Raw genomic sequence first — 19,258 nt, 5'->3', positions numbered from 1 at the left:
CTAGGTTGATCTCCTGATTTGCAACGAAGAAGCACGATGAGAGTGAAGGAAGGATTTATAGAGCTCCATTTAACATTGTAGAGCTTCGTTTAACATTAAATACAACAAATCAGTTCGGTCGGTCGGTGGCACAGTTCGTAACCAAAGAACCGATTAACCGAAACCGGATGAGTTTGGTTCACGCTATTTCAGACCGTCGATTTTTTGGTTTGACCGGTTCAGCTTGTATGCAGTTCGGTCGGTTCCCAATGGTTCGGTCGGTTTACTTACAGGCCTAGAATAGAATAATTAATAAATATACATTACATTAATTAATGTTGTCTTTTCAAGTGACAAAAGTAGTTCATAAGAGACCAAATGTCACGGTGGTTTCGATTTCCACTTAAAATGTTTTAAGTTGAAGTGAATGTCATGATTGTGGGGTCAAAATATTTGGATGAAAGACCTTTAGTGAAGATATTTGTAATCTGACAACGAGTTGAGATGTATTGAATGACAAATGTCCTACCAGCAACACGTTCATGAACGAAGTGAAAATAAATCTCAATGTGTTTGATATGAGAATGAAAGACAGAGTTGATAGAGAGAAATGCAACACCAATGTTGTCACGCCATAGAATAGGAGGACGATTAAAAGTGACATAAAGCTCCCCTAGAAGAGATTGGAGCCAACAAAGTTCATTAATATCTTGAGTAAGGGCACAATATTTAGACTAAATACTAGAGCAAACAAAAATCTATTACTTTTTGGAATTCTATGAGACGAGATTGTCTACAATACACAATAACTAGTGGTGGATGGACGATCATCAAGACAATCGGCCCAATCAATATTACAATATGTTGTGAGAGAAAGTGGTGACGATGAACGAACGTGTAATCCCTAATACGGTGGTGTATGTCGAACATAACATAATATTCATTTACATATGTTTAATGAGTGGTGTTGGGAGTGGGCATAAATTGACACTCTCAATTAACTACAAATTAAAGCTCAAGATGTGTGAGAATAATATATTGAAGAACACCGACAATTTTTCGGTAGAAAAATGGGCACTCAAGGATTCACTATTATGTTTGGAGAGGGAAGACACATTCACAATAAGAATGTGAAGTGGTTTTCCATCCACCATATTAGCTATGTGGAAATATAGTTAGCTTAACTAAGAAACAAACTAGTAGGAGTTGAGTAACTCCAGCACCAAGAAATTATTAAAATTTTAAACTAATGCCATTAATTAAATGGAAATAAGAATTTAGATAAATAAATTAAATGTAATTTATTAAAAATAAATATAAATTCATACCAAATTTAAATATGAATTTTTGATGAAATTAAATGCCAATATATAATATCGAATGTTAATGAATAAGAATGAATGCTAATAGTTTAGAGATGTCAAGAGTCTAGAAATGGCAGACGTTTGATTAATTATCAACCGTTGGATTGATAAATAAATTTATTATGATGGCATAATTTTCAGCTATATATATCCCTTCATGCTGCTGGAATTTTCATATATTTCATATCTCTTCTTCATTCATTTTATTATCTCTATAAAATTCAAAAGGTTTTTCTTTATTTTCTTGAATGTTCTTCATGTTCTTCACTCAACTGAGTGTTCTTCGAGTTTTTCACTTAATCGAGTATTTTTTGAGTTCTTAACTCGTCATATTTTTGTTGAAACCCAATGATGATTCAGGTACTTTGTCAAGTTTGCTGCATAGTGATTTCAGTATTGAGTCACTACTAGATTCGTTGTACCATAGAAGACAACTATCTGTGATAAGTCCAGCACAAGGGGAGACGATTAAAATGTTTTAAGAGAAATATGTATTCTAGTTCTTTGTATATTCTAGTTTATTTTATTTATTTGTAACATCATTTTTATATATATTTATGTAATTTAAAGAGAATATATATCTAACAGAAAATACTTAATATCATCAATGTCTTTAAGATAAAATAGTTTACACAATTTAGATATCATAACCATAATGGGTGAAGAGTTACCCGTAAATATAACAGCATCAACATAAATGAGTAGATAAGTCAAGATATTGCCTTTGTGATAGAGAAACAGCAATGCATCGAATTTGGATTCCATAAAGCCGATGAATAATAGAGCCCTACATAGTGAGGATCGTCAAGTATGGGGTGACTTACTTTAGGCCATAAATGACATTTTGTAGACCACATACATGATGTGGGAAATGAGGATATATAAATTTAAGTGATTGAGCCATGTAGACTTCTTCAAATAATGTGCCATGAAGAAAAAACATTACTTAAATCACATTGGTGGATACTCCAATACTGCGTAACATCGAGTGAGAATGGTTCAGATAATAATTGGTTTGATAGCCAAACTAAAAGTTTCCTCATAATCAATTACATATGGTTGATGAAAATTGGATCACCAATTTGTGTCATTCAATTGGCCAATAATTTTTCATTTGAGCTTAAAATACCCATTTGCATCCAACTATATTGCGAGCCTCAGTTCGCGGAATAAGAATATGTAAGCATGAAAATTTGACATACCCTAATTTATTATAATATTATTATTTTTAAAATAATATTATAATAATATTATGAATTTATATATTCAAAATAATTCAATGAGGGATTAAGAATAAATTAGGATTAATTATTGTAGTAATTAAACTCTAATTTATAAAATTAATAAAAATCCAAAAATAATTTGAGGTTAAAATATTGTATTTATTTTACCCAAATTAAACCCAAAAGGGATTGAAATTATTTAATTATGATTTTAAACATAAATTATGTATAATTTATGGTTTAAACAATTAAATAAATACCACGAAATACCCAAAAATAAAAATAATAATATAATTTTTATTATATTTCCAAATTTATTTTTTTTGGAATTTTTGGTGAAGAAAAACGTAAAAAGAGATTAAAATTCGATTTCAAATAACCCTTTTATTAAAAATATAAACTAATAATCATGTATAGCCAAAATTATGGTTAATTGCTGCAGCGGAATTTTTATGGCCATCGAGTCAGCGGTGGATTTTCATCTAGTGCCCATGAAAACGCCATACTTACCGACAGTCGCCAAGCAAGCGCGCGCCCGAGCCACAACGGAACAAAAAGCGTCTATTAGCTAGGATGCTAACGGAACGCTCCAACGCCAACAGAACGCTACAAAGCATTCCACTTAAACGAAATAACATTATTTCGTGCGGTCGACGATTCTTCTAGAAGCGTTATCTCATCCGATACTCGACCTTATACCTTTTGTTTTCTCCCTCGTGCACGTCTCCTCTCCGCCATCATTACCTATAAGACTAGAAATCCGGTTCTATCCTATATCTAGGCTGCCACAATCAAAACATAATTCAAGGGATAATATTTCGGAAGGGAAATTGAAGATGAATTGAGTATTAATAATCGACCTAACTAGGGTATAAATACTCCCCATCTATCTTTCTTCCAAACCAACAAAGATTTCGACCAAACTAGTTTTTGTAAAAATCTTCTTCGACGATCAAAGTTTCAATCCAGGCTTCGGGAAAGCTTCTAACATTTCTTTGAAGTGTTTTCCAACTGTTGGTATACTTCCAGATCCTCTATAATTTAAATTGTGATTGAAAATTAGATTTTTTCAAGTTTGATCGGTTTGATTTGTTCTAGGGTTCAATTATGTGTTTTCTTTGTTTATAATCACTCCTTAGATGATGTATGAACTTTCTGTTGAAAGAGATTTGATCAAATCAACTTAAAACGAAAAAAAACGAAAAACTGTTTTGAAAATCTGGATTTTTAGAATTTGATGTGCTTGAGTTTTTAAGCTAGAATTTTGGTTCAATTAGTTACCTAACATGTTAGTAAACATGTTAGGATGATTTCCAAATCATTATAACAACATCCCGATCATGTTTGATTCAACTGAAATTTTGAAAAAAATGGATTTTAATTTCATTTTCAAAATTTGTTACAAAGCTTGAATGATATTTTTGTTTTGGTTGTGTTCGACTAAATTCATCATTTCAAAGCTAATGGAACAAAAATTAGGCCTTGAGATGGCCTAATTCAAAAGATCCCAGAATTTGACTTAAAAACGGATTTTAGAAATTGGTCTTTGTAGACGTTGATTGATCGTGATTAGGGTTAAGGATTTTAATCCACACAACTGATTGCAACTTATAGATAATGATTTTATGATTTGTATCAAGAGATACAAGACCTGAAATTCTTGACCAATTCAAGAACACTTGGTCCCCGATGACCGAGTCCTGTAGGACTGGGACCGAGAATCCTCTATTCTAACCGAGATCAAAGACCAATTTTCTTGAGTCAAGCCTGGTGTTCTTGAGAAAGAACCGAGGAATCCAACCGAGCTTTCTAACCTCGGACCGAGAGGTCTGACCTGGAACCAAGCCTCATAGGTCCACGACCGATGAGAATTTCCATCTAATTGCAAAGATTGTTAAAGATCTCCCTACAGTAGCAGAACCAGAATCAGAGAAAGTACAAACAGTCTGAATCATACATTTCTTGGAGATTGAAATCACATTAATGTAAATTTGTCTTACTATTATCCAAATACAGACAAAATCAAAGAATTTCTCATCCAATGTACTAATTTGGACCTCAACCAATCAAGATCAAGATGAGATGTCATATGAAGCAGATATAGACGTTGAGCTGCAAATATGTTCGTTGACACATGCCTATTTAAGAGGACAGAGCTCAAACTGTTTTAATACCATAAAACCTTTCAATTGTTTTTTTTGCAACCTTTCACAACCAACTTGAAACTATTAATCCTATCAAGCGCTCATTAGGCTTTCACGTGTGTTAGAGTTCCAAATTTGTATTACAATACTAGTTATTCTAAGTGAGTGGTGAGCATTGTAAGTTAACAGAATTTATTTCTGCTCAACAGAGTGAGTGTATTAGAAAATCGAAAACAGGCAGTAATTAAGCTCTAGTTGTTTGACTGTGGTTGCATACGTGTTGGAAATAGATTGAATATTCTAGTGAATATCCTTCTCAAAGGTTTGAGAAGAAGGGGTGACGTGGGAGTTTAAACTCCGAACATCCATAAATTTTGTGTCTTGTATTGTGTGTTTCTCCTTATCTTATCATTTTTATTGATCATCTGTTGTTTCAAGCTCAAACAAACAGTTCCGCACTTGACTTTTGTCAAGAGTTTATGACGGCTTGTGTAGAATAGAAACAAAACAATCAACCTCTAACAGAGTTATTATCGAACAGTGTGTGTGTAAGCGTTCAATGCTGCGAGACCCCCGTCTCCTTCCGCAATCACAATCCTAACACACTCACTCTTGGATTTTGTGAAGAAATATTGGTTGTTCGTGAAATTATTTTGAGTTATAGAGAGTCAATTAAATTTTATTATAATAATCTTGCAGATATCAGTATCGTCAAAAATCCAGTACATCATCGGTATAGAACTAAACACATCGTAATTAGACACTTTTATATGAGAAAATCAACAACACGAGAGTGATATTTTCTCACATTCTTTCAAAACATCAAATTTTGAGATATACACACTAAAGTATTACCAAAACAGCGTTAAGCTTCATGAAATGCTTTTTTAAGAGTTAAAGTTTGAAAACTTATGTAACAAAAATTAGATATGTACAACATGTATATCCCAACTTGAAGGGAGTGAATATTATATAAATTACCATTAGTATTAATAGAGGCATTTAACTTTTAATTATTTTGTTTATTAATTTAGTTAGTGATAATAGAGGCATGTAACTTTCAATTATTTGTTTAATTATTTAGTTAGTGCTAGTAGATGGATGTGACTGTCCATGATTCCATTTATTTATTTCTTATATATAATGTAGATCAATATAAATAAAAGATATATTATTTTTTCTAATTATTCTCAAAATTACATTTTTCTAATAGTATTTTTTAATTAAAATGTTTTTAATAAAATATTTTCAATGAAAATTGATCCTGAGATATTAAGTTTGTAAAATTAGATTTTCATTATCACTTGAATTATATTCATTAATTTTTGTTTAATTTAAAACTTTTTTATATTTATTATTTTTTATATGGAAAATAATGATTTTATTAATTTAAAAAAGAAAAAAATAATATATGAGAGGACAAAATAAAAATTAAAAAGATCCAAATATTAAATTTGTAACTTATAAAAAATAAACTTAAAAGAAAATAGTTAAGATTAGATAAAAACATTATTAAGAAAATGGTATTTTGTTAAAAAAAATACTATATTGAGAGACATCATTAAATATAAACAAGGATTGAATTATGAGTCTAATTTCGTGTGTATTAGCGAAGTGAGAAAATTCTACATTTCAAGAATTAACAAATAAGAATTCCTAAATTTACTTGAATGATTTTAATGACTTCCAACAAAGAAAATAATTGCTAATAAGACGTAAAAAAAATATTTATATGAAAATTGAAAAAAAAATATTTATATGAAAATTGAAATAAACGAAGATTGTTAAAAGTGATACATTTCAGTATATATATATATTGAAACAATATGTAAAGTGAAATTGCATATATTTAAAGAATGTTTCAATCTTATTTTTAATAGTCATCTTCGTGATTTCCTGATACTCAAAAGTGATACATTTCAGTATATATATATTGAAACAATATGTAAAGTGAAATTGCATATATTTAAAGAATGTTTCAATCTTATTTTTAATAGTCATCATCGTAATTTCCTGATACTCAACGATTCAACTGGTGGTTACAAAACCATTAAGGCTTTATATCCTAAGTCAAGGCCACTAAAGATATAAGTGAAGAAATCAAGTTCAAAAAACTTTCTCAACATGTATTGTACATATTTTAGTCTAAAGTTGTAGTCACAACTAAACCAAATAAGCTCTAAATTATGTTAGAAACATTTTTAAATCTATAAAGAAATAAAAAAAAATCTCTAAATTCATTTTCCGCGTATTGTCGTCAAATCATCTCCTTCTTTCATCTCTCTCTAATGAAAATCGTCTCCAAAATTAAAAACCTAGATTTATTCAATGAATGAACTCAAATCTCTAAAAAAAAAATCAACATTAGTTAAACATAAAACTTTTTTTATTGATAACAAACATTTAAAGATAATAAAAAAGAGACTTTTAGAAGCTCAGTTATATTTTTGAACATGAAACCCTAAAAGGTTCGTTATCAATAAAAAAGAAATCTTAGATATAACTATAACTAAAGATATAGAGTTCACGTAATGAATATATATAAGGTTTTGAAATTTTGGGTGATTTTCATCAAAGAAAGATGAAAGGAGGACATAACTTAACAACAATGTACCGAAAATAAATTTGGAGATAATTGTGACAAGCTATATTCTATATTCGTGACCTGATCTCATTTCCAAATTGTTGTCCTATCATATCTCTTAATATAATTGGTTCAAATATATACAAGCTACAAGCTTTCAAAGGATTAATGGATACACCTTTAATTTAAAGCAAAAGTGGAAGATACTCTAATTTCAGAATCGATTAAGCTTGTTCAGACTATTTAAATAGAAATTCTAAAGCTCAAGATCAAAATTCATTGAATCAAGGAGTACATTGAAGAAAATAGAAAATTGGCCTCAAAGAGAAAATTAATCTATCAACATGTGTAAATTCAGACATATGCTTGTCAATTAAATGAAATTTATCATTGGCCATAATATCTTCAACAATGAGAAAAGAATAAAACAAGATGTGAAATAGAACAAAAATATTGGACATTGTGAAATATGACTCAGTTAATATAAGGAATTTCGTCAAGGCAAATTTGTCATTACGAAGAGACCTATTTTGAGTATTCATCACAGTCCCACCATCACAAAAATAGTACATTCATAAAATCTTCTAACCATAAAACATCACAATAGGCTAACATTATAAAAACAAAGAACACACCTTAGTCATCAAATGGTAGGCGAAATCAAAAATGACCTTACTTATTGATCACGTGGATAGTGTGATAAGGTTTAGCATGATTCCAAGATCATGGTTTTCCAGTTCTCTTCTCTAGAATTTGTGTTCTTGGGTAGTTGAAGTTCATTAGAAGAAAAAAAATGTTAAAAGAGACAAAGAACCAACTTTAAACAGAAGAATGGGTCATCAGATAGGAGCGAAAGACTATTTGAGATTAAATTAATCATAAAGATTTTTTCATCTGAACTATGCATTTACAATCATCATTTGACCCATCAACATAAATCTCTTTGAAACAGTAAAAAAATCAAATTTAAAATATAGAAATGTAATCCAGTTACATTGGAGCAGATCTCTATTGCTGTATCAAGAGATTACTCAAGCAGAAAGGAATCTTGCTATACGCACAAATAAAATCTTAAAAATCATTTTCCTGAGAATAAACTCAAGAATGTCTTCAAGAAGAACAATGTGCAAAATCATCATCCAATCCCCAAGTAACAATCGAAATGAAAACCAATAACAAAATTACAGAAAGTAGAAAACAACCAAGAGACTCAGAAGGAAGGCAGTATTGTAGTAATCATGAAGTTCATACTGTAAATACTATTTTCATTCATCATAGGCAACAAAAACATAGATTTAACAGTTAAACCATAACAGGTAGCCTTTTTAATAAGATTGACCATTGCCCATACAGTAGAAAACAAAGAGAAATTAAGATAAAAACAAAGATTTGTCATTTAAAGACGATTCAAAATGGGACTCAGTTTATGGGTGGTGATATATCAGAATTGTCGTCAAGGCAAAGCCATTACGACGAACGAGACCAATTATGTAATCGTCATAGTCCCAACTTCATAAAAAATCTAAAACCTTTCAAAGGATTAAAGGGAACAACTTTAATTTAAAACAAAGGGGGAGATACCCTAATTAAAGATCAAAATTTATTGAATCAAGCAGAAAGATCGAAGAAATTATAAAATTGGCCTCATAGAGAAGATTAATGTATCAACAAATATAAATTCAGACATATGCTTGTCAATTAAATAAATTTAATCATTGGCCATAGAATGAAAATGAATAAGGGACAAGAAATGGGAGAAGATGTGAGAAAGGACTCAATAAACAGTAGATTTTCGTCAAGGAATATTAAACAGAGAATTTCATCGGGTTGATTTTGCTGTCAGGTGTAGCGTGATTATATAGGGAGCTCAAGATTAGGGTTTTCCCTTCTTTTCACTAGGGCTAGCCGTAATTTAGCATTACCAGATGAGATCTTTCACATCTTTCAGTTCTCATACCCGGTTCCAAATGTTACCGACCCGTATTCTATTAGTCCAAAAATAAAAAAATTTAAATGCTCCTAAAAAAAACTTCAAGAAATAATGTGTTACACAGGAGAATTCAGACATATGCTTGTCAATTAATGAATTTAATCATTGGTCATACAATTAGATAATCCAGTTACATTGGAGCAAATCTATATTGCTTAATCATGAGATTACTCAAGAAAGAATTAGTTAGACACTCAAATAAAATCTATAAAATCATATTTTCTGAGATAAACTCAAGATCTTCAAATAGAACTATGTGCAAAATACACATAGTACTATGTTCAATCATAGATAATCATGAATTTCATACTACTATGTTCAATCATCATAGGATTCAAAATACACAGATTTAATAGTTTCAAAATAAAAGATAAGCTCGTTGAGAAGCTTAATCTATCAACTTTTGTGAATACAGACATGTAGAAAACAATGAGAAATTAAGATGTAAAACAATGGAAATGGGACTCAGTTTATGGGTGATGATATATCAAAATTGTCGTCAAGGCGTAGCCATTAAAGACAGTTCTTCATCAAAACAAAGATGGAATATGCCCTAATTTCAGAATCATTTAAGCAAATGTAGACATATTTAAGAAAAAAAATGCTAGAGCCAAATAACAATTATCCATTGAATAGGCATAATGAAAAAAGTAAATTAGATAAATGACCTCATAGAGAAGATTAGTTTATCAACAAGCGTAAATTCAGACATATGCTTGTCAATTAAAAAAATTAATCATTGACCAAAGTATCTCCAGCAATTAGAAAACAATAAAACAAGAAACAAAACAAAATATGGAGAAAATGTGAACAAATTCTAGCAGAAAACATTGTCAAGTGACAAACAATTTAAAAAAAAATGGTCATCAGATAGGAGCAAAAGACTGATGGGTGTGAATATGATTAGAATTCGTCTCATTCACTTTTATTTATTGATTCTAAAACACTACAACCTCACACCAAGCAAACAACCTTTTCGAACGTAACATCTCTCACCAAGAGAGTATATCATTTTTTTTATTAGGTCAGTCCAAGAAATAGGTTACAAATTATTGGGCTACAATGTTGGGTCAACAATGTAGCCCAATAACTTGTAACACACTTCCTGGACTAACCCAATAAGAAAAATGATACTACTCTTTTGATAAGAGGGGTTAAGATCTATGTGCAAAATCATCATACAATTCCTAAGTAACCATCTAAATGAAAAAACAATAACAAATGCAGAAAGAAGAAAACAAACCAAGAAACTCAGAAGGAAGGCAGTATTGTAGTAATCATGAAGTTCATACTAAATATACTAATTTCATTCATCATAGGTTTCAAAACACAGATTTAATAGTTAAACATAACAGACATATGCTTGTCAATTAAAATATTTAATCATTGTCCATACTGAAAAACAAAGATTTATCAATTTCAGACAATTTGAAATAGGAATATATTTCTAACAATAATTACAACATAATATTTCTAACAATATTCACACAATTCTTCATTTAAACAGAGAAGGAAGATACCCTGTTGCATGATTATTAAGGCTAATTTAGAAATGGAAGATAAAATGCTATAGCAAATATCAATTATCCATTTTCTAGGCATAGAGAATTGGCCTCATAGAGAAGATTAATCTATCAACAATTGTAATTTCAGACATATGCTTGTCAATTAAATGAATTAATCATTGGCCACTGTATCTCCAGCAATTAGAAAACAATGTTAAAAAGACAAAAGAACAAATAAACTGAGTCTCACCCAATAGAAGGGAGAAAAGTGAATGAAACGATAAATATGGGTAATCAGATAGGAGCGAAAGACTATTTGAAATTAATTAATCATTATGATATATTCATCTGAACTATGCATTTACAATCATCACTTGACCCATGAATATCACATGACTGAAACAAATTCAACAAATTGGAATGGTATCCAGTAACATACATTAGAGCAAATAAAATCTTAAAAATTGTTATCCTGGGATTAAACTCGAGAAGAACTATGTGAAAACTCATCAATCAACTGAAAACCACAAAACAGAAAGAAGAAAACAATCAAATATACTCAGAAGGAAGTAAGTATTATAGTAATCATGAAGTTCATATTGAAAATACTATGTGCATTCATCATAGGCTTCAAAAATAGAGATTTAACAGTTTCAAGATAAAGAAAGACTATTTGAGAAAGAAAAATAGAAAATTTAAAACAGAAGAATGGGTCATCAGATAGGAGCGAAAGACTATTTGAGATTAAATTAATCATAAAGATTTTTTCATCTGAACTATGCATTTACAATCATCATTTGACCCACCATTATCATCAACATCATTATCACTTTGAAACAGCAAAACAAAACAAATTTAAAATATAGAAATGTAATCCAGTTACATTGCAGCAACTCTCTATTGCTAATAGAGATTAAATTTGGCATCATAGATAAAATTAATCTATCAACAAGTATAAATTCAGACATATGCTTGTCAATTTAATGAAATTAAGCATTGGACATTGTATCTCGAACAATGAGAAAATAATAAAACCAGAAGATGTGAAAAATAATAGGACTCAGTTAATAGAAGGAATTTCGTCAAGGCAAATTTGCCATTACGACGAACGAGACCTATATTGAGTAATCATCACAGTCCCACGTTCACAAAGATAGTAAAATCCATAAATAGATTCTAAACAAAAAACATCACAATAGACTAACATTATAAAGACAAAGAACACATCTTAAACATCAAACAGTAGGCGAAATCAGAAAAGCACCTCCCTCTGCACTTGAATGGTGTGATGAGTTTTACCATGTTTTCATGATCATGGTTTTCCAATTCTTTTCGCTAGGAATTGAATTTCAAAAGCAGAAAACAATGTTAAAAGAGACAAAGAACTGACTTTAAAAAGAATAATGGGTCATCAGATAGGAGCGAAAGACTATTTGAGATTAAATTAATCATAAAGATTTTTTCATCTGAACTATGCATTTACAATCATCACTTGACCCATCATCATAAGTCTCTCTGAAACAGTAAACCAAATTTAAAAATCCTTTTCCTGAGAATAAACTCAAAAGATCTTCAAGAAGAACTATGTGCGAACTCATCGCCAATTCTCAAGTAACCATCCAAATGATAAATCAATAGCAGAAGAATACAGAAAGCATAAAACAAACAAGAGACTCAGAAGGAAGGCAGTATCGTAATAATCATGAAGTTCGTACTGAAAATACTATTTCATTCATCATAGGCTTCAAAACACAGATCTATCAACAAATGTGAATCCAGGCATATGCTTGTCAATTAAATACATGTAATCATTGTCTATACTGTAGAAAAAAAGAAAAATCAAGATAAAAACAAAGATTTGTCATTTAAAGACGATTCAAAATGGGACTCAGTTTATGGGTGGTGATATATCAGAATTGTCGTCAAGGCGAAGCCATTACGACGAACGAGACCAATTATGTAATCGTCATAGTCCCAACTTCATAAAAAAATCTACAACCTTTCAAAGGATTAAAGGGAACAGCTTTAATTTAAAACAAAGGGGGGAGATACCCTAATTAAAGATCAAAATTTATTGAATCAAGCAGAAAGATCTAAGATATTATAAAATTGGCCTCATAGAGAAGATTAATGTATCAACAAATGTAAATTCAGACATATGCTTGTCAATTAAATAAATTTAATCATTGGCCATAGAATGAAAATGAATAAGGGACAAGAAATGGGAGAAGATGTGAGAAAGGACTCAGTAAACAGTAGATTTTCGTCAAGGAATATTAGCCATTACGACGAACGAGACCTATTGTGATTAATCATCATAGTCCAATCTTCACAAACATAAATAATACTTACAAATTAGACAAAGAAAGAACTCATCTTAAACGTAGGCGAGAAGTGAGAAGATGATCTCTCTACTATTATCGATTGTGCATATTTGGAGATCAGGTATAGCGTGATTATATAGGGAGCTCAAGATTAGGATTTTCACCTTCTTTTTGCTAGGGTTTGTTTTCTTGGCTACTTGGGAATTGCCGGGTTTAACGGGAAAATAGATATGGCAAATTTCCGGGTTTAAAATTTCAATCGAATGGGTTTAAAATTTCAACCGGATCCCAAATTGCCCAAAAAAATCGAGAAAAAATAGGTACTTAATTTATCTGATTATTTTTACTCATTTAATTACTTTAATATATTTTTTAACATGTATTTTTTTTAAGATGTTTTTATTAGTTGAACATAATTTAATCAATTTAATAAAATTTTAACTTTTTAAATTAATTTTAAAATATTTAATAATACATAAAAACAAATCGATTTATATTAAATTTTAAAAATTATTTAATAAAAAAATTAAAATATTATATTTATTAAAATAAAACAAACCGTCCTAAATTATAACATAAAAATAAATAATATTTATAAGAAAAACAAATATTAATATTAAAAATTAATATTTATAAAAAAAAATTAATGTTAATAATAAAAATTAATTCTCTGTTTAATGGCTAATTATCTTTCTTTTACCTCTTCTTTTCTTCCCTCTCATATCTCCATTTTTGTTCAGTTATGGCATGGTTGAAGATAAAAAAAAATAAAAAATGTTGTATTACAAAAAAAATAATAATAATTAATGAAACTGAATCAAATGAAATCAATAATAAAAAAAATAGAGACATTTAAAAAAATATTAAAAAAACGAATTGTTTTTTCGGGTACCCGAAATCGAACCGGAACAAATCGGTTTCGACCCGAAATTACCCAAAACCGAAAAACTAACAAATTACCCAAACCAATCGGTTCGGTTCCTTCGAGTCCCCGACCCGTCGGGACTAAAATGACATGCTTATTCGCAAACCGCATAAACAGTCAAAGGAGAAATATTCGTTATATCCACTTAATTTATTTATTTTATAATTAATATTTAAAAATCATTATAAATATTGAGATAAATACAAAATATAACTTCTTCATTCTTTTGTGGCATCTTTTGTGCCACCGTAAAACAAAAAATAAAAAGACGTCGTTTCAGCTACAAGAGAATGACCTACAACGGTAGAGAATACATTTGGCTCTTGGAATTCAATCTATTAGTAGTTGGAACAACTTGAAAATTCAACCACTTTACCTACTTCATTGTCCCAACCTTTTCTTGTAGGTTTCATATTCTCTTATTGATTGGTTAATATGCCTAACAAGAAATAAGACTATAGTCTCATCTCTTAATTACTTTATCAAGACGATGCAATCAATTGAAGACCGGACACTTAATGTCAGATTTAGATCGAGATTAAGCTCCAAGCCATGACGTCTGAAATAAGATCCTCTGAATGCGACATCAAAGTCTTGTATGTAAATTTCTTAGCCAGACTTCATACATCTCTTCTCTTTAGGAAAATTACTAAGCTAGTCAATCAATTATATAGCTGCTTTATTTTAAAACTGAGTTTTTTATTGGTTTTGCTAATGTGTCACTCCATGCAATGATTTTTTAACGTTATGGAAATTCTTGGATTGTGTAAAATAAGAGTAGTACCAAAAGTAACACCTAAAACTTTAATAATAAAAAATGGAAAATTGGTTATGGAGATTCTGCGTAGTATGAAATTAATACAGACACTAGATTCCTAATAGTAAGTTTGATCTTTGATCCTTCTCTCTAGCTAATGTCATTCAATAGATAGAACCGATCTTGGACTTAATATTATGTGGTATGCGGCCCTATTAGAAACAGAGCTAGCAGGACAAGAGAATGTAGGTTTGCTCAAGTGTTTACTTCGCTATTCAAGCGGGATGAAACTTTGCTTTAGTTTCTAGATGAGCATCCATGACTATATATAGTATTAGTTTTTCGTTTCTTGTGGCGCAACGCCATTGAATGTTACAAACTACGCTGGTAGAGAAAATATGATACGAACATATGAAATGAAATGCCTTTGGGAAGAATCAGATCGGAAAGACAAAAGAATTAATGATTTAGAGTCTCATTTTTGTTTGTGTGAGTTCTAGGTACGCAAATGATGGACATGTCAACTAGTAAAAAAGTATATGGTACCGAAGTGGGAGGCTCGTAGACTCTACTATTCCAATGACTAGTCTAATCTCTTTTCTTTCCTCCTAAATAAATTAATGATTATGGGACTTCCGAAAGTGACTGTTCTAAGTCTTTCTTTTTACTTAAGACCTTATTTTTATAGCCTATCTAAGGAAATATAGTGGATATGAATGTTCTGATTTTGGGCATTCGATAAGACTGAAATAAGGTTTGTGTCATTTTCCATATAGGTGGAACCCGCTATAAACTAATAATAACGAGTGACAAATAAGCAATAAAGCGTCAGCCTACTTCTTATTCTGTATTATAATGAGTATAGGCTTACAACCTAAGGTTATTCAATTGAATCTCTTTGCCAACAAACGTTCAACAAGCAGTCTCACGATGGGGCACTCATGCCCGGAAGTTATCACTATATACCAGAGCACGTCGGAAGGTGGCGGGGGAAGTAGAGGAACACTAGGTGAAATCTATTAGCAACGAATTCCCATACAAATAAAGGTGCCTATAAAAAAGATACTCCGAAGGCTTCGGATCGAGTTATCATTAGCCGAATCAGACCTTGGCCAATTCATGGGGCCTACTTGACGAAAGTCAGCGACGAAGACATCATAAATTGGTCTGCGGGCGTAAGAAAGCTTTGCTTTTTCATATTCACTTGGGGCGGGTCACTCTCTTATATAAGTAGCTTGATCATCATCTGGCACAAGGCTTGTCTAAGCTCTTTTTATCTAAAAGTCAAGTATATCGAGATTTTCATTTCATGAGTGAGATGATTTCGTTGCCCTAAGTCAGATTTACTCATTTATTCGAATGCTCACAAGTGGGAAGGGATCGTATGAAACCCAGATAATGTACTCTTTTCGTAGGTTAAATTCCTTATTTAGAAGGTGCACAAATCGATGTCAGAGTTCTTTTATCTCTCTCGGTAAATGCAACTTTATTCTTCAAGGGTCTAACCTGGAGCATCTCAAGTTTGAAAATCTCGACCAAAGTTTGAGGAAGGGAAGGCCCTTGATTGCCTCGGTCATGCTTTCAGTTTCTAGACCTTCCATAAAAGTCGTTCAACTAATGTTTTTTCTTGCGCAAACTATTTAAAACAATAATTTGAGTTTGAGATCTAGATCTGAATTCATCATTATCATTTGTTTTGAAGGAATGATTAATTTTGGGGACCTGTGGGGAGAGGTCTTGGGTCATTTTTAGTCGACAATAGCTATACTCATACTACAGATCCCAGTGCTAATCATCTTGCCTCGTAGGTGAACTATGAATGGAGCTAGCCCAAGGCATGTCCACATATTGACCTTAGAAAGTTATTTCCTATTGCACTAAACAAAGTAGTTCTGGTTGACCTTCCAATACATTCCTTTCGATCTTGTATTACCGCTCATCCGCCCTTAGCATTCGGGGCTCTTTTATGGTAATTACTACATACAAGACGACAATTGTACAATATAAAGATGTGCATTTGTCATGTTTGCATTATGCGGTCTAACCAACTCTCTCTTGTCTAGTAGGCCCACAAAAGTTTCTATTTAATGTATTGAAGTTGTCTCTGTCTGCTCTCTCTTATGTCATGGGATAAAATTAGACCTGTGTGGCACTAAGTTAGATCGAATAGATTCTAACTTAGTAAGCCTTTTTGAAAGAAGAAAACTCAATGTAAGAATACTTAGAGAGAGAAACAAAGCTTGAGAATAAGATTGTATTCAACATCAACTATTTACAAGGTGTGACTACATGTATTTAAAGGATATTGTGTAAATTACAAATAAAGCATTAAATGCATTAATGATGGATAGGTTGAGTGTGGGCAAGAAGATAGATTGAGTGTAGTTTTGGTAATAGATTGAGTGTGGACAAGACATTAAGATTGAGTATGGTTTTGGTTAAGTCTTGTTTGGTTGTTCCTCCACTCTTCTCCCTTCTTGGATTGGGCCATGACTTTGATGGACCTCTACTCCTCTTGATTGGGCCCTCACACAAATGGGCTGTGACATACTCCCCCACCTAAGTTGTGGCCGCCATCGGCTCGACCTTGGACCGATATTCTTCGATCTTCTGCTTGAATGGCCACAAATGGTCTTCTTTTTCCCAGCTATTCTCAGCATTGGGAAGGTCCTTCCATCGTACAAACTACAAAGTATTCGACGGAAAGGGGTACACCCCTTCTTCTAATCACTCTGAGATATAATTTCCGTGACATCCTTATCGAAGGATGTCGTGACGACCGTTGCCGCTCGATTGGATTGTCCCCTCTCTACATTCTCTATATCCTCGTGAAATGGTTTAAGTTACTTACGTGGAATACCGGATGGATCTTTAGTTTGGGTGTCAACTCCAATCGATATGCAACCTTTCCCACGCGCTCCTCAATTGTAAATGGTTCTTCATATCTACGTACAAGACCCTTGTGCACAGATCGTAGAGACTTGAATTGTTGTGGAAGTAACTTCACCATTACTTTGTTCCCCACCTCGAATTCAACGGCACGCCTTTTTAGGTCCGCCCACTTCTTCATCTTCTTGGCGGCCTTATCTAAAGACGTTCGAACAAGATCTGCCTCCTCTCCTAAGGATTTGGCAGATGTATAGGCGTACGGGCTTTGACCTACATAACCGATCGCCAAACTTTACGGAGTCGCTAGTTGCCTCCCTGTCGCTAGTTCGAACGGACTACGCCCAGTTGATTCGCTTTTTTGAAAATTATATGAGAACTATGCCGTATTCATAAGTCTACGCTAGTCCATTTGGTTGGCGCTCACGTAGTGTCTCAGATATAATTATAGCAAGGCATTGACTTTTTCTGTCTGTCCGTCAGTTTGTGGATGGAAGCTGGTTGAGAATGTTAAATTGGTGGCCATCAACTTGAACAGCTCTGACCAAAATTTCCCAATGAAGCGAGGATCTCTATCACTGATGATCGTCTTTGGTACTCCCCAATGCTTCACGATGTGTTTCAAGAACAACTTGGTTGTATCGACAGCTGTGACGTCGGATGGTGCCGGAATAAAAGTTCCATACTTGGAAAAATGATCAACCACCACTATGATCGACCCGTATCCATCGGACTTGGGTAGTGTTGTTGTGATGTAATCCATCGAGATGCTTTCAAATGGATGTTCCGACACTGGTAATGGTTGAAGCAAACCGCCTGGTTGATGTTGTTTGATCTTGTTTTGTTGGCAAATAAGACAAGTCCGTACATAAGCTTCCACATCATCCCACATTTTGGGCCAATAATATGATTCCTCTATTAGCGCCATGGTGTCATGCATTACTGGGTGACCCATCCATTTTGAATCATGACTCTCCTTCAAGACGTCATGACGCAAACTTCCCCACTTGGGTACGAACACACGATTTCCTTTAGTTAGGAGTAATTCGTCGTCGACCCAAAATCTTTGAGTCTTGCCGCTTTGAGAAAACTCCATGAGTCTCAGCGCATTGGGGTCATTCTCTAGGCCCTTCCGTATGCGTTCCCTTATGTTGGTCTCTAGTTGACTAATGGCGGCCAACTCCGCCTTGCGGCTTAAAGCGTCGGCTACACGATTGGTAACTCCCGCCTTGTACTCCAATGTGTAATCAAACTCGGTTAAGAATTCTTGCCACTTAGCTTGCTTAGGAGTTAGATTCTTTTGCGTTTGGAAGTAGCTAGTGGCTACGTTGTCGGTCTGTACCATGAATCTGCTTCTAAGAAAATAGTGTCTCCATGTACGTAAGCAATGCACAACTGTCGTCATATCTTTCTCATGGACCGTGTATCGCCGTTCCGTATCGTTTAACTTTCGGCTTTCGTATGCAATAGGGTGCCCCTCTTGCATCAACACACCTCCAATGTCAAAGTCAGATGCATTAGTCTGCACCTCGTACTCTTCGGTATGGTCCAGTAGTGCTAACACCGGTTGTTTGGTG

At 32.5% G+C, this 19,258-nt stretch overlaps 6 non-coding genes and 2 pseudogenes across 6 annotated transcripts; all 8 read right to left on the bottom strand.

Moving 5' to 3' along the window:
* Positions 1–8,125: 8,125 nt before the first annotated feature.
* On the bottom strand, positions 8,126–8,223 carry LOC124916850. The gene has a single exon (XR_007096938.1). It is a non-coding gene; the product is annotated as a small nucleolar RNA snR60/Z15/Z230/Z193/J17 (small nucleolar RNA).
* Positions 8,224–8,709: 486 nt separating this feature from the next.
* LOC124916864 lies at positions 8,710–8,800 on the bottom strand. Its single transcript, XR_007096950.1, has one exon. It is a non-coding gene; the product is annotated as a small nucleolar RNA Z43 (small nucleolar RNA).
* A 2,275-nt stretch (positions 8,801–11,075) lies between these two features.
* LOC124916859 lies at positions 11,076–11,172 on the bottom strand. Its single transcript, XR_007096947.1, has one exon. It is a non-coding gene; the product is annotated as a small nucleolar RNA snR60/Z15/Z230/Z193/J17 (small nucleolar RNA).
* A 325-nt stretch (positions 11,173–11,497) lies between these two features.
* On the bottom strand, positions 11,498–11,595 carry LOC124916851. Its single transcript, XR_007096939.1, has one exon. It is a non-coding gene; the product is annotated as a small nucleolar RNA snR60/Z15/Z230/Z193/J17 (small nucleolar RNA).
* A 250-nt stretch (positions 11,596–11,845) lies between these two features.
* Positions 11,846–11,929, bottom strand: LOC124916871 (annotated as a pseudogene).
* A 263-nt stretch (positions 11,930–12,192) lies between these two features.
* LOC124916853 lies at positions 12,193–12,290 on the bottom strand. The gene has a single exon (XR_007096941.1). It is a non-coding gene; the product is annotated as a small nucleolar RNA snR60/Z15/Z230/Z193/J17 (small nucleolar RNA).
* Positions 12,291–12,673: 383 nt separating this feature from the next.
* On the bottom strand, positions 12,674–12,764 carry LOC124916868. Its single transcript, XR_007096954.1, has one exon. It is a non-coding gene; the product is annotated as a small nucleolar RNA Z43 (small nucleolar RNA).
* Positions 12,765–13,030: 266 nt separating this feature from the next.
* Positions 13,031–13,113, bottom strand: LOC124916881 (annotated as a pseudogene).
* Positions 13,114–19,258: the final 6,145 nt, after the last annotated feature.

This window comes from Impatiens glandulifera, chromosome 9 (assembly GCF_907164915.1).
Source record: "Impatiens glandulifera chromosome 9, dImpGla2.1, whole genome shotgun sequence".
Taxonomy (NCBI): Eukaryota; Viridiplantae; Streptophyta; class Magnoliopsida; order Ericales; family Balsaminaceae; genus Impatiens; species Impatiens glandulifera.
This window is presented reverse-complemented; position numbering and strand designations above follow the sequence as displayed.